This window comes from Papaver somniferum, chromosome 7 (genome assembly GCF_003573695.1).
Source record: "Papaver somniferum cultivar HN1 chromosome 7, ASM357369v1, whole genome shotgun sequence".
Lineage (NCBI taxonomy): Eukaryota > Viridiplantae > Streptophyta > Magnoliopsida > Ranunculales > Papaveraceae > Papaver > Papaver somniferum.
The window spans coordinates 244,557,760-244,574,888 of NC_039364.1; the positions used below are offsets into that span (position 1 = coordinate 244,557,760).

At 37.2% G+C, this 17,129-nt stretch overlaps 1 long non-coding RNA gene across 1 annotated transcript; it reads right to left on the reverse strand.

Moving 5' to 3' along the window:
• Positions 1–9,774: 9,774 nt before the first annotated feature.
• Positions 9,775–11,958, reverse strand: LOC113293834. Its single transcript, XR_003332601.1, has 4 exons — positions 11,887–11,958; positions 10,824–10,924; positions 10,061–10,177; positions 9,775–9,948 (listed from the first exon to the last, which is right to left on the reverse strand). It is a non-coding gene; the product is annotated as an uncharacterized LOC113293834 (long non-coding RNA).
• Between the last annotated feature and the right edge of the window lie 5,171 nt (positions 11,959–17,129).

A 17,129-nucleotide genomic window follows, 5' to 3' on the forward strand; every position in this document is an offset into this window, starting at 1 on the left:
TAATTTCGCTAAGATATCACTGTTGCGAGATTCTGATCCTACATCTTTCCTCTTCTCATATCTTTTCTGCGAAGTAGAGAATGGTGTGAGAAATGCCGCAACTGTTCATTTCTTCATATTATGCATTTATCACACGTACTCTTTCTTCCATCTGTTTCTTGACACGTCTTTTGTAACCGCTGTTTTTTAACCGTTTATATTTTTCCGTATTAATCGTGTTTATCTTCTCGAGGAAAAATTCCCTCTATATATATTCTTTCTCACTCTCTTTTTTTAATCTTTTTATTTTCTCTGCAACTTCATCGTTCTTCTTCAAATTCGTTATTGCAATTTTTCTTCTTTCTTCTTCAATATTTTTAAGTTCTTCTTCATCTTTATACTATTTCTTCTACAGATCTTCATCGTTCGTAATTTTCTTCGAAATAATCTTCCTGCTACTGTTTTCCATGGATTCATCAAGGTTAGTTTTCTTTTTTCTTCTTTATGGGTTTTGCTGAAATTGATCTTGTTTATTGTCTTATTTGATGTTGTTTATGTGATTCCCATACTCTTGTTATTTCAGCAAAAGCGCCTCCAATACTAAATTTACAGTTCAGAACCTTAATATTCCCAAATCGCAGCATAAGGTTGTTGCGCATAAAAGAAAGTCTGCGAATGAGAAGGTAGTAAGAAACACTATCCTTTTCTAATAACAATATTGTTATTATCTGTTTCTTATCTGGATTGTAATTCGCAGGGTGATAAGGATGTCAATAAACCTCTCAAGAAATCTCTCCACCTTAAAACTGTTCCAACTTCCGTTCCATTCCACTTATTCATCTCTTCTAAATCTCCTGCGACATCTTCGCAAGATAAACCTTTATCTCACATTCGCGAAAAAGCTGCCTCAGATTTCATTTCTTCATCTGACCTTTCAATGATTGAAACCCCCCTTGTTGATCCTTCTATGAATGAAACTTCTTCTCTTCCTATTGAGAATGTTTCTCAACCTTCTATCACTGCCAGTTCTCTGCCTGAGTCTCTTCCTCTTTCGAAAGAAACCGTGGAAGGAATAGATATTGCTTTCAAAGTTTTATCTGAAGCCCTGGATGATGGAAAGAAGTCTTCTATTGATCCTATCAAGTCTAATGTTTGCAAAATTCTGAGTAAGCATTTAGGTTCTGACAGAGCTGCTTCGCAGTCAGCTTTGGAAAAAGAGTGTAATGCTCTTCGTCTCGAAAATCAAAAGCTTCAGAATGTTTTGTTGGATCGTGACAATCTTCGCAAGAAGAATGATGAATTGAGAGGTATGATTTTCTTACCCATGTCTTCAATTTGCCTTTTTAATGGTTTTATCCTTCCCATATTTAATTATCCTTGAAATCCCTCTTTCGCATGTTAAGCCTTAAATCAGAAACGAATAATGGAGAGATATCAATTTGAATCTGTTGTTGAAGAAGCCCGTGTTGATAAAGAAATTTTGATGGATCAATATAACCAATTAGATAACCTCTATTCATATTCTCTTGATCATATAAATAATCTTACCAATGAAAATACCCAATTAGTTCAGAGACAAGATTTATTAAGTAATGAAGTATCTCGCCTTTCTTATTCTTTAACTAAAGCTAATTTAGGGATGGAAACTTTATCAGATGAGAATAAAACCTTATCTCAAGAGAAGCGAACTTGTTTAAACAAGATGCGATATCTTCGCAACAACTTAGCATTCTTCAGAAAGTATGTGATGACCAAGAGCAATCTCTTCGCTCTTTGAGAAATGAACTTAAAGAAGTAACAGAGTCATCTATCGCTGAAAGAGATACACTTATTCAAGGTAGAATAGCTTTAAGTGTAAAGGCGAATCAACTTAAAGAACAATATTCCAAATTAGAAGAATCTTATTCTTCTCTTGCGAAGAAAAATGCCTTTCTTATTTCTAAAGAGAAAAACCTTCAGTCTCGACTTAAAGGTTTAGTTGGAGATAAATTTGATGACGCAATGGACCGTTGGGAGAATAGTTGTCTGTCCTTGATTCAACACCTTATTTCGCAAAAGGAAGGTAGTCATAATATTTGACTGCCTTAACTATCTTTTCTTTGTCATATTTTCTGAGTTCTTCATCTTATTGAAATTTTGTATTCTACCTTTCGCAGAGTCTGAGAAGAATCTTCATTCCTCCATTTCTGTTTTGGAGGCTAAATATGCCAAAATTCGCAAAGAAAATGCATTGCTCGTCTCTGCCCTTACTGGTTCTCGCGACCGAGCAGAAAGAAGACTTGATTATCTTGCTTATTTTAAGGATATTCAAGATAGGAATCATCAGAGAGCACTTCTTCGTCAAGTTCATCTCCGGGCTGAAGTCCTTGTAAATGATATTTTATTGTCCAAATCTCTTCCTCCTACATCAATTGAACCTTTGGAAGTAGATGATGATGAAGTTCCTCGTCCTGCTGATAGTGATTATGATTATGAAAGTGGGCAGAGGATGATCTCTTGGAAGGTGAAGAAGAAATTCCTTCTAAGGAAGCATCTGCTGGTGTTAATCAAAATGAGAAAGAAATCTCTCCTGAAGAAGTAATTGCTGGCGATAATCAAGGTGCTAGTCAAGGCGAAGATCAGAACCGAAATGAAGGAGAGGCTTGCGATATTGAGAACATTGGCGAATTATCTTCTTGAATTGTCTTACTTTTATCACTTTTGCGAATAATATTCTTCAACCAACTTTGGAATCAATTTTTCCTTTTAGTATTTTGCTGATGAGAAAGATAATGCTTCTTGTTTATTGATTCCCATACTTGCCTCTCATTATCTTTCTTGCAAAAAATAATCTGTTACGAATACTTATAAATATTTTGTTTTATCATGTGTCTTATTTTGCCTTCCTAATTAAAGGTCTTATTATGCCACCTCTTGTCATTGCGACAAAATCGCAGGACGTCCTTGCACTTTCATGCAAAAACCCATTGATCTTGCCTTAACTTTTTCTTTTGTATTATGGCCTCAGGAATGTTGCGACAATATGACAGGCCTAAATATTCTTGCGAAAATAAAGCCCCATGACATTGCCGTCTTGCGACGAAATCGCAGGACGTCTTCGCACTTTCATGCGAAAACCCATTGACTCGTCTTATCTTTTTCTTTTGTATTATTGCCTCTTCAGGATTGTTGCACAAATATGACAAGCCTTAATACTCTTGCGAATAGAAAGCCTCATGACATTTGCGTCTTAAGACACTTATCAGCTCCCTAATGGAGGGTGCCGCCCTTATCTTCCCCCTGGTTGCCCCTTCAAGGAGGCGTACTTCTACCATACAAGGTTAGCTCCTCCCATCCAGTCTTAACAACAACCAGTTGTTTTCGCAGCCTCTTATCCCTTTTACCTATAGGGCTTATGGTTACGAGACTGCACCCTAAGTGGGGTTTTCTTCGGGCCGAGTGCAGTATAAGCCAAGACTTGTCAAGAATGGCAAGGTACGCTTCAAACGTCCCTGGACTCTTGACTCAACCGTGTACCTCGGCGCCTTGATCAGATCTGCACTCCTTGGGAGAGTCCTTATTACCTTAGTCGCCCAACCCAAGTCATATGCTTAAGCTGAGAATCCAAGGTGCCTCTCCCGGATGGGCTTTATTGACCCCAAATCTCCATGACTCAGGTTCCGGTGGCGGTGTAGCCTTTCCCTGAGCCATGCAACAGGTACCCCCTAATAATATGACGTACTTTAGGTCTTACATTTGCCTCTTGCGAAATTTTATTCGCGAACTAGGGTGTACGCCATAAAGGTTCGCCCCTTTCTTTTATGTCATTGTTCTGTGATTATCTCTGCGAAATTTCGCACATACTGATCTTGTTTTGATATGAATAATCTTGCAATTGTTTTTTCAGAATCCATAACTTCTCAAAGCTTCTTACGGATAATATCTTTTTAAATACAACCTGTTCCATGGTCTGTCAAGTCTATGACCAACATCTCTGCCTTCTGGATCCATTAATCTATACGCTCTTGTTCCAACTATCTCCTTAATGATGTAAGGTCCATCCCATTTTTTCGCTAATTTTCCACCATTTTCTCGCTGATATATTGGTGTCTCTCGCAGAACTAAATCTCCTGGTTGGAATTCGCGTACTTTGACACGTTTATTATATTCTCGGGCTAATCTTCGCTGATAATTCTCCATATGTTGTAAAGCTTTTTCTTCTTTCTTCTAATTCATCAAGTTTATTTAAGATCAAACCCGCACTAAGATTTTTCTCCCAAGCTTCTCTTTTTGTTGTCGGAATAACAACTTCTGTTGGTAACACCGCTTCAACTCCGTATGTTAAACAAAAAGGTGACATTCCAGTAGCTTCTCTTCTAGTTGTATTATAAGCCCATACTGCATTATGTACTTGTTCGCACCATGCTCTGTGATGTCCTTCCAATTTCTTCTTTAATATATCTGCAATTGTTTTTTTTTGCTTCTACTCCTGCCCATTAGCTTGTGGATACAAAGGAGTAGACTTTCCACATTTTATCTTGAATGCATTAAGTAGCATTTCTATATTCTGTCCTTCAAATGTTTCCCATTATCAGATACCAACTGCGCAGGAATTCCGAATCTGCAAATGATATTTTCGAATATGAATGTAAAGATATCTTTGTCGCGAATATGCTGTACTGCCTTCACTTCTGTCCATTTTGTGAAATAATCTGTTGCGACTATTAAATATCTTCTTTGTCCAGAACCTGGTAAAAATGGTCCCACAATATCTAAGCCCCACTTTCCAAAAGGCCACACACTGGTTGAAGATGATAGTGGTGCTCCAGGTGCATGTATTTTCTTTCCATGCCGCTGACCTTCGCAACGTCTTGATATTTGTTTTGCATCTTCGTGCATGTATGGCCAGTAATAGCCTTGCATTTTTGCTCTATGTGCCAAAGATCTTCCCCCGCTATGATTGCCAGCATCCCCACTATGTAACATTTTTAGCACTTTTTCTCCTTCCTCTCGTGTCAAACATCTGAGTGATGGTCCATTAAAGGATTTTCGGTATAGCAACCCATCTCTTAATTCATAATTCGTTGCACGGCTTTTTAACTTGTGTGTTTCCAATCTATTTCTTGGTGTTTCTCCTTTCGCCAAATATGCATGAAGTTCCATTCTCCAGTCTGCGATATTGTTCGTTTGTTCTTCTTCATTGTCTATTATCATCACGTCCACTTCTTCTTCTTTATTGATTGATGGTGACAGAAGTGTTTGTATTTTTATGCATCTCGCAGTTGGATCTGTCATCATGCTTGAGATGAAAGCAAAAGCGTCTGCGAGTCTGTTATCCTTTCTTGAAATGTGCCTCCATTTTATTTTTGGGATTTTCGCTGACAATTCTTCAACCTTCTTGTATTTCAAGGATGGTTCATTTGTAGTATACTCTCCCTTTATTTGGCGAATAACTAGCTGCGAATCACTAGTGATCCTGGCATTTTCTAGTTTCATTTCTATTGCGAATTTTAAGGCATGTATCACAGCTTCATATTCCGTTTCATTATTAGTGGATGCGAATTCCAATCTGAATGAAAAACCATCTTTATTCCTTCTGGCGAAATTAAAACAATTCCAACTCCATTTCCTTCTCCATTTGATGATCCATCTACCAATATCTCCCATCTATTTGGTTCTGTTAATAAATCTTTTGGATCTCCGTGTTCTTCTTCTATATCCATCATTTCTTCTACTCTACTGCTTCATCTTCTTCTAAAGGAAATTCTGCCAAGAAATCTGCAACAACTTGTGATTTGGTGAAGACAAAATTTCATATTTAATATCAAAGTGGCCTACTTGTGCATTCCATCTCTCCACTCTTCCTGATCTTTTAGAATTCTTCATCACTGATTCAATTGGTACTTTTGTTAATACCTTTATCTTATGCGCCTGAAAATATATGCGGAGCTTAAATGATGCATAAACTAATGCTAAGATTAACTTCTCAATCTTTGAGTAATTCTTCTCGGCAGTATTAAAAGTTTTGCTAATGTAATAAATGGGTTTCTCCACTCCTGCGTCTACTCGCAATAACACAACACTTAATGCATGCGACGTCGTCGCAAGATAGATCAATAATTCTTCTCCTGATTCTGCTTTTTGTAAAATAGTTGTATTCATAAGATGTTCTTTGATCCCTTGAAAAGCTTTTTCACATTCATCAGTCCATTTAAATTTCGCACCCTTCTTGAGTATATCGAAAAAATATTTGCATTTGTCTGATGATCGCGAAATGAATCTCCCCAGCGAAGCTAGAAGCCCATTCAACTTCTGTACATCTTTTATTGTTGCTGGTGTTGGCATGTCACGAACTGCTTGCACTTTTTCTGGATCAACCTGTATTCCTTCCTTTGATACAATGTAGCCTAAAAATTTTCCCGATGCAACTCCAATAGTACACTTCTCAGGATTCAATTTAATGTTATACTGCCGCATTTGTTCAAAAATCTCCCTCAGGTCTTGTACATGGTCTTTAGCTTCTTTACTCTTTACTAACATGTCATCCACGTATACTTCTAATGTTTTGTGTATCCATTTTGCGAACACCTTCTCTACCATTCTTTGGTATGTCGCTCCCGCATTTCGCAAACCAAATGGCATTTTCGTGTAACAATATAAACCTCTAGGGGCGAAGAAAGCAGTATGTTCTTGATCTTCTTCAGCGAGAGGGATTTGGTTATACCCTTTGTACCCATCTAAAGACGATACTCTATCGTTTCCCGCTGCGGATTCCACCATTTGAGGAATATCTGGTAACGAAAACTATCTTTGGGGCAAGCTTTGTTTAAATCAGTGAAATCTATGCAAATCCTGATTCCTTTGTTTTTTTTGGGACAATGACCATATTCGCTATCCATTCTGGGTATTTAGCTTCTCTTATGATTCCCGCATCAAGCATTTTCTGTAGTTCTTCTTCTATTTGGGAATGGTAAGTTGTTGCAATTTTTCTTATTCTCTGTTTAAATGGTCTCACATTTTTGTTAATCTCCAACTTGTGGCATGCAATTGATGGATCTATTCCCGGTATCTCATCCATGCTTCCTGCGAAAACATCTTTATATTCTCGCAACAGGTTAACAGTTCTTTCTTCTTCTTCCACATCCATTTTGGTTCCAATTCTCAATATTAGAGGTTCTTCTATAGTCCCAACGTTTATTTCTTTTGTTGGTTCTGCGGCAGTGTAACTGGGTTTAGGTTCTCCCATTGGTGTTGGTTCTTTTATTGTTTTCACAGGTCCTTCTCCTTCTCTCCGAAATTTCGCTGGGTATTCCTTTGCCTTCTTTTGCCCTTATCATATATACTCTAAATTCTTCTTCTTTCTTTGCTTCCTTTGCCAACTTTCTGCGAAATTGTTTCTTTTTTGCTTGTCCTTCATAATGCTTTACTTCAATTTGATGACATAATTTCGCATTGTCAACATCTCCTCTGATTTCACCTATTCCATTTGGTTGGGGAATTTAATACATTGATGCAACGTTGATACTACACTTTTATCGCATGTATCCATGGTCTTCCTAATAACATATTATATGGCGATTCCATATCCACCACGCACAGTGTTACGTGTGTTTCGATCTCTCCAAGTGGAATTCGTACCACTATTCTCCTTTAGGTTTTGTTGTGGATTTTCCAAAGCCGTGAACAAAATATGTTGAACTGGACATTTCTTCATCTTTAAATCCCATTCCCCGGAATGCATGATAAAATATTATATCCACTGAACTTCCTGTATCGATTAAAGTTCTGTTCAATATCCATTCTCCCTGGATTTTGTTGTTGTCTCCTTCTCTTTTCGTAATAGGCACTGTAATAACCAATGGAGATGTGTGGTTCAAATTTTCTTTTGGTATTTCTGCCGCCATGAATGTAATTTTTTGCTTTTCCCAATCTTTCAAGGGTGATGTCTTTTCTACCGCCATAACCTTCCTTCCTTCAAAATTTCGTTTATGTATTCTTCCTTTGATGTTTTCATGGAATTCATTAACCATCGTTTTTGTTATCATATTACACTCCAATCTTTTGTCATCTTCATTAATTCTAATCATCTTTCTTTTAACTGGTTCACTGATTTATTTAATCACTTTATTGATTTGAACATTCTCAACAACAATCTTCAACTTTCGATCTTGAAGTCCCTGTTTCTAGCGCCATTATGAAGTTGCAGGAAATCCTACACTACACCCCTCATATGGTTTCATTATTACTCAACTCATTTTTAGGTTTACACTCTTAATTTTATTGATCAATCTTTGAATGTTCTTACAAGAAAAGATAAGGAATCAAGAATGACCTCTGCTCTAGACTTTTTCTCTCCTATTTACTTGTTTCTTACTCAAAAAGATCTCCCCCCTTTCCTTTACAACTGAACGACTATTTATAGGGAAGTACATAGTGGATGACAGCTAATCTGTCCTTTATTTTCGAATATGGCTTGCGACATTCTCGCAACCTTAAAAATGTTGATCTCGCAAACTCTCGCAGAACCATCACATATTTCTCATGATTTTAGCTGACGTCGTTTATTATATCATTTCTGAAATTGTTCTGCGACGCTGTTGTGTTGTTGATAATTTCGCTAAGATATCACTGTTGCGAGATTCTGATCATACAACCGAAGTGACGAGGATTCCAAGTTCCAAACCTGAGACGATTATAAGCAAAATTTTCCTTATACCTTGGCCCATACATATATTCACCAATCGTCATCTCAGATGAAATCTCCTGAGAAGAAGAAGTCATCCTCAGAAAAGTACCTGAAAAATAAAATTCTAAACACAAAAAAACGAGTCAAAAGGAAAAAGAAATCCTAAAATAAAATATAAATATTATACAAAAAAAGATGAAATAAACTTACTATTTACAAATCAAAAATACTAATTACAATATTCCACAACCTCTCTCCGGCAGCGGCGCCGAGAATTGATAGGATTTCAGGAAAACGCTATATGTAATAACCGCAATCGCACGGTATCTAACTAGTAGACAGAGGCAAGTACGGGTCGAACACACAGGGAGCGGGGGAAATACCGATAATCAATATCTCTAATAAATTAGCCGACAATGATGTTTTTGGATTTTTTGAAAGAATAATAACATAAAATAAAACTAAAGTAACAAAATGAATCCAATGGGAAAGTCGGTAAACAGGGTTTATAGTATCCACCACTATTTCTATTCAATTACTGAAATGCAACATAATTTATGAATATTTATTTATTGTCCGTTCTATCGACATCACCTATTATAAGTAATAAAATTCCAAATATCACTGGGACACCCTAAGCATGGCACATCAAAAGACTAAACCCAAGCATGCACCATCAAGTTGCGTTAGCGAGAAATTTATACGAAACTAAATACATGTTCACAAATAATACCTGGTTATTCTAAGCATACCTAAGGGTGCACACGGTACGGTTTAGCTCGTTTCTTGGCGAGATCGAGTACTTGTACCTCCCTAGCCTCGGTTCCAAAATTTTGAACCGGTACCTGTACCTTGTACCTCGGTTCCGGTACCATTCGGTACACGTACGGTTCCGGTACCAGTCGGTACTTTTCCAGACATATATTTCTGTCATTTTCCCAAACAATCTAAGTACCTGTTTTACTTGTTTTTAAATATATTAAGTAATATCTCAATCAAAGAACAAAGCAACAACTAATAAGTAGCAATAATACTAGCAAACCAAAGTGCTAAACACACACACTAAAGTCTTGAAAATCCGAAAAAAGAACAAGTAGCAGTAGGCAGTAGCACACAAACACACACACTAAGTCTTGAAAATGAGAAAATCTGAAAAAAGAACAACTAGCAGTGCAGCTAGTGATGCAGTAGCAATGACTGGACAGTGGTGGAAATGACAAATACAAAGTCTTGAATCTTGATCTTCTAATCCATGTCAGCAACACTTGTGGTGGTGGCATTATTGTTGATAGGACCAAGTGACGCTGCAAAAACAAATAATAGCAGTTAGTAACTATTAGTCTATATTTATTGCTGCCAAACACAAGTAATAATGTAATATGTATATCAATATATGTTTGTATAATTGTATGTTACCTTCTTCAAGTTCAACATCATCATCTGGTATGTAATCAGATAGAAAACCAAGTTGTATTGGCTTCCTTAGACTGTCTCTAGTCCAATAACAAATTTCTAGCAACTAATCAAGATTATCTGCAACAATACACTTGATCAAGTCAGATAAACAAATCAAGATTATCTACTCCTAAAACTTTAAGCAACACAAAACCTATTCACATTAACTTCTCAGTACCTATTGATTCTTCATTTTAATAAAACCCATTTTATTTAGACAAACAGGGAGGTGATGAAACATAAGAAGATTTATGAAACATAAGAAGATTTATGTAACATAAGAACTAACTACTTGTCATTCTTGTCCTGCTCTAACATGTAATTGCAGTTAACTACTTGGTACTTATATCATCATCAACAAAGTCTAACAGCATTATAATGAACCAAATCATAATCCCAGATTGCTAATTGTAACTAGTAGGAACACCTAACCCATATTAACTTTATAAACAAAAGTTAAAAAACCACAGAATTTGAGCATCACTGCAAGTAAATGCACTTTGACAACACCAAAAAGATTGAGCAACTAACTAATTATCTACCTACTTCTAGCAATCATGTAAATTAGAAATCAGAACAATTACTAACACCCTAATTTCATTAACAAAAAGAAAAAGAAGTACTCAAATTACTAAAACAACACCATTACCATTCACAGATTTGCACTAGACACTAGACAGTAAATTAGGAACAACATAATCCAAAACAACAACAAATCTCTAACCTTTTCCTTCTCTTTCTCCACTCCCTTAGATAATCTGATTGATACTTAATCCAGTTCAGTTCCTTTGTTTTCCCTTTGTCTTACCACGTGAAAGTGAAACCCTAAAATAATCAGACATAGCTTTCAAGTTCAAAAGATTCAAAACTTCACAAAAGTAATGATTACACATCGAAGCTTTGTCTTGATTATTCACGAATCATCAACGAAAACATGATTATAATGAAAGAGAGGTACACAGATAAGAAGATGCAGATTAGAAGAAACGTTAACCTGAATTGAAAAAAAAAATCAAAATCTGCAACATCTGATTACCTCTTAGTAAGAACTGAGACATAAACCAATATCAATCAACGAGACAGAGGAGTAATCCAACGGAGTTCTTCACTTCTTCTCCTTCTCAGAGATAGAGGAGAGACGGAAAGAAAAAAAAACGAAATTGAGAATAGAAACCCTAGCCCTATAATGTTTGCTTATATACCACCACTTAATCCAACGGTTATATCGATCTATCATCCCCTAAATATGACGGCTACAACTAATCGGTACAGACGGTACGGTTCGGCACGGGACTAGGTCAGGACCGTGTACCTGTACCTCCCTAGCCTCGGTTCCTATTTTGAGGACCGGTACCTGTACCCCGTTCCTCGGTTCGGTACAAAACCAGGTACGGTTCCACCGGTTCCTGGACGGTCCGTCGGTCCGGCTCGGTTCCTGTGCACCCTTAAGCATACCCCATCAAAGGATTTAACCCCAGCATGAAATATCAAATAAGTAGAAAAATATATTTGTTATCCTAACAATTATGCACAAAGGTTATACGAAACCGGTGAAGCAACAACCCATATTTCGATCAATCAATAAATAAGATCATGGAATTAATCAACTCAAATCATAATAGTCTTTGCTCAATATTATTCAAATCAAAATAGCCTAAAACTCCAAATGGTTTCAACATAAACCCTAATTACACAAATCTAACAACACATGACTTTCTTAAAAGCCATAAACATAATAAAGAGAACTGATCGCAACTCAAAATGAAATGGAAAGCAAAATTTCAAACCCTAGCCGGAGCTTCCAGTCGCCTCCAGTTTCGGCTTCTCTGTTCTTTTCATTTCTCCATCACGTTTAGCCGGTAGATGCTTGAACTGGGAATGGTAACGTAAGGAAAAGAAAATGTTCTTCGAGTATTCTATTAGTGAAATGTGGCTGTAATGAGTCCACGTGTTACTCATTGCCTACTCCTTAGTGGAGTTTAACGTGCTTGGCACACAAAAGCATTCACCATTTTAACTTGTGGCTTGATGAGGCTTTGGTGGTGCGAACATCCTGGCAAATAATAAAGTATACCACGATTAATAAGGCCCTGTCTCCTTGGTGTGGTGAGCAGTATTAGGTGCTTTTTGTCGCAAACTTCATTGAAGCTCCCAATTTAGCAATTTATTCTTCCGATGATAGGATTCGCTGGTACTTTCTACAAAAGCATTAAAATAGTGTTATTAGTCAAAATATCAGTCCTACCTAATATAAATATGGGAATAAAATTTAGCACTTACGTGCTTATCAAGGAGTCGTATTATCAAAAATTTATGGTTATTGGCAAATATGGTTATTCGCGCGGAAATTTGGCATTCCAGAAATATGTCTTGTTTCCAAAACAAGTCAGTTATTTTTTCTTGATAAGTCAAAAATTGTATTAATAGATAACAAAATTGACAAGATATAGTTTGCAAGAAAAGAGGTCAAAGCAACCTCAAAAATTTGAAAACTATTTAAATCTATAATAAGCAACATTTGGATATTCAACTGAAATTAAAAAAATAGGTCTTCCTTCATAATGCATTCCAACACCATTGTCAAGATAACACCCTCGCTTAGCCATAGAATCCGCCGCAAAATTTGCATCTCTGTGTATGAATAAATCTAATGGAGTCACAGTTTCTACAAACCATTAACCACCTTTGCCTTGCAAATCAGGGCAAATTAGAATTTTTCAACGCTTCTACCACACCATAAGAATCTGACCGGATGCAAATACCCTTTACACCCCATCTTGTAGCCCATTCGATTCCAACAATGATTCCATACAATTCAACCAAGTAATTAGTTGTCACTCCCAAGCCGATCGACATAGCTCCAATAACATTAGAAGATGCATCTTGCGCCACCACACCTGCTCCATCTCTACCAGGATTTCCCCTTGCTGCTCCGTCACAACAAATTTGAAGCTCATCACTCTCTGGAGGTTGCCAAAAGCACTCAACAGGTTGCTGACCTTTGAATCTTCTATGCTGCACATGAAAATAGTCCAAGATAACAACATCTTCAACGTTGTTTTTATGTAAACCTTTCGGAAAACTGTATAGTCTTGAATCAGCTTCAAAACTCTCTTGAAAAACATACTCCAGTTCGGTTTATTGTGCTCAAAAACACCTTTGTTCCTCAACGCCCATAGCTCAGATTTAATCACCAGGTTTGCTACTATCCACAGTTCACGAATAATCTGACTGCGCCCTTTAGATGCCTTACAAGAAACAACAAGGTTAGAGTTAGGATTTAATCCAAAAATCTGCACAAGACAATTCCAAGCTCGAGTAGCAAAACTGCAGCTAAACAGCACGTGTTCCAGGGTTTCTTCGGCATTCCCACACAGACTGCACTTACTGGCAAGCTGAATTTTGAACCTTTCTTGTAACAGATCATATGTAGCATATGCCCCTCTGATGAATTTCCAGATCAAAGAAGACCACTCCACAGTAGGGTATTTTTTCCGAATAATATCCTTGGCTGAGATGACGCGGAACACTCCCTTTAAGTCCGGCATCCATATCTTGTTATCCTCTCCTCCAAGCGGTTATGGAATATTGTTTATCTCCACTCCAGAAACAACCAAACGTTCAAGGTGAATAGCAGGAAAATTCCAATGGTCGCCAGCTCAAAAATCTCCCACCATGATCGTTCTATCCAAACTTTGGTCATCAAGAATGTCTGCAATACACATATCTCCACACCAAATGTCAAAATAAAACGAAGTTGACCTACCATCACCCAACAACATTTTAGAATTGTTTTCCACAAGCTTATGAACCCAACGAATGCCTGGCAGAATTGTTGATTTGACCCCATAGTTTTTGATACAACCATTTCTTCCAAAAAACTTGGCCCTAAGAAAACCAGCCCACTTCTTCTTAGAATTCCGAATACTCCACCATAACTTCATTATAAGCACCTTATTCATGGTTTCCATGCGAGTTATGCCTAAACCCCCCTCCTCCAAAGGGAAACATATTTTATCAAAAGCCACCACAACTGCCCGACTGACATTTGAATCTCCTGACCAAATAAAATTCCTAATAGCCCTTTCACATTGCAATATGAATTTTTTAGGCCATTTATAGACTGCCATATTATGAATCGAATAGCTTGCAATAACTGACTTAACAAGAACAATACGGTCATGAAAAGAAAGCAATCTCCCCTTCCACCCTGCAAGTTGAGCTTTAATCTTCTCAATCACATTACAAATATGATGATACCTAACCGTACCAGGCATGATTTGAACTCCCAAGTAACGATTTGGAAATGTGGCAACACTCATTCCCAAAAAATCAGCAAGGTAAATTCTCATACTCAAAGAACCACCACCATAGTAGATTTTACTCTTTTGATGACATACCGTTTGACCTGAAGCCGCTTGGTATTTTCCCAACAAATCCATCAAATTGTGCACACTTTTTTTATTTCCCTTACAGAAAATCATAATGTCATCAACAAAAAATAGGTGAGTAGGAGAAAACCCATTTCTTGTAACCATATGAGTCATTTTCTTATCACGAAAGAGTTTCGTAATATTTCTGCTAAGAACATCTTCAATCAACACAAAAATCAAGGGAGATAGGGGATCACCTTGACGTAAACCTCTATTAATTTTGAAATAGCCCTCCGGATTGCCATTCAAAAAAATAGAGATTCTAGCAGAATTCAAAATATCCAACAACCAAGCACACCATTTCTCAGAGAAGCCATATCGACGAAAAACTTCTAAAACAAAAGACCAACTCACCGTGTCAAATTCCTGAGAGATATCACGTTTAAGACCAAGGTTGCCATCCTTACGCTTGATATGGAGTTCATTAACCATTTCTGAGGCTAGACTGGTATTTTCATGAATATTACGACCCTTCATAAAAGCCACTTGTTCCTCAGAAACAAGCTTGTCCAAAACAGTGCTCAGTCTAGAAGCTAGAATCTTAGTAAAAAATTTAAAGAAAAAATTACTAAGACCAATAGGCCTAAAGTTACGAAGAGTATTAGCACCTCTTACCTTGGCCAGCAGAATAATCAAGAAAGAATTGACACCATTTGGAATATGACCAGTATTCCAACAATATATAATGGCCTTTATCAAGTCATCCTGAATGATATCCCAGCAGTGGCGGTAGAAACAACCAGAAAAACCATCCGGACCGAAGCACTATCCACACCCAAATCAAAAACAACTTTTTTGATTTCCTCCGGAGAAGGAATTATATCCATATCATTACTTTCTTCCATAGTGATGAAAGGATGATCAAAGTTGAATAAATCTTCATCAATATCCAGATGTGGGCCGTTGAATTTATCTTCATAAAATTGCACAACATGATTTCTCAATTGATCATAATCAGTTATGGAATCTCCATTGACATCAACCAATTCAGAAATAGTGTTACTACTCCTCCTAATTCGAATGATGTTATGAAAGAAACTCGTGTTGCTTGAGCCTTCAACTAACCATTGGTTTCTTAACTTTTGTTTCAGCAGAGTAACTTGATGTAACCGAGTCTCAGAAAGGGTAGCCATAGCGTCCTTCATAGCATTTAGTTTAGCAATATCACTAGGATCCTCATCTGAATTTCTAGCCGCATTCTCAAAGCGAAGTTGGTATTGCTTCAACCGAGAATTAATATTGCCAAAAACTCTAAGATTCCAATCTTTCATCGCCACTTTCAGCCTCTTCATCTTGTAAGGAAAAATGAAATCCGGAGACCCATGAACTGGAGCATTCCAACTCTCACTGACCATACGACTAAAATCCGCATGTAAGAACCACATTTTTTGAACTCTAAAAGGAGCTCTCTTTGGCCTTGGCACCACAAAAGAATAAACAAGAAGTTTAGAATGGTCGGAAACTTCCCTAGCAAGAGCTTTACACCGCCAATTCTCAAACTTTGCTAGCCAAGCATCATTAATAACCGCCCTATCAAGTTTGTTGATGATTCTATGTGAACCAGATTGACCATTCGTCCAAGTGAATTTAGAACCCGAAGAATCTGCCTCAAAAAGGTTATTATCATCCATCCAATCGCTAAACTCATTAATGATTGAAGTTCTAGGTTCTAGCCCCCCTTTTTTCTCATCTAAACGCAATACACAATTGAAATCGCCCATGATCAGCCAAGGCGTGACTGTGTCTTGCATATCAAGCTGCTGCCAAAGTCTCCTTCTTGTCACTTGAACATAACTAGCATGAACAAAATAAATGTGCACACCATCAACAACAACCGTAATATCCTGTTTACTCCTATTTACAACCAAATGATTTAACCCATCCAAGTAACAAATCCAAATATTAGCAATACTAGAAACAGAAGCATTATGAATAACTACTGGAGAATAACCCTCAACCTGCAGTCTTCTACCAAAATTTGTAGAACATGCCACTTTCGGTTCAGCCAAACAAAAAATCTCGGGTTTAAAATCTCTTATCAAATCTCTCAATTTAGAATGTGCAGCTTCACGATCCATACCATTGATATTCCAGAAAAGGACCCGCATAATTAAACATTGGTATTATTTTTCTTGGATAGCTTAGCTTGGTTAGCAATTTTTGAGGAGTTATTGATACCCGGAGAAGTACCCCTGCGAGCACGGATTCCCAAAGTCGAGTTGTCGTCAGAATCTGACATAGAGTCCTGATCTTTCAAGGAGTCTATTTTAGCTTGAGACGCAGTTAATTGTTGGTGTTTTGCTTGTCTAGCAGCTTCATCGACCTTCCTCAACACCAAAAGTTCTCTACTGTTATCCTCCAAAATATTAAACTTTTTATGAGAAACATACTCTGAGCTACGTTCAAGAGCATCACGCAATGGTGTAGACATAGATGAAACAGGAATCCTATCAGTTAAAAGAAGTCTAGTTCTTGCCAATTCGACATTCTCTCCTGACTTAGCATTCGAGGCTGAAGTACTCAACGAATTCGCTCTACTAGCTAAAACTGAATGCGCTAATGCGGTCTTGTTCCTTTCGAACTCAGCAGACGCAGCA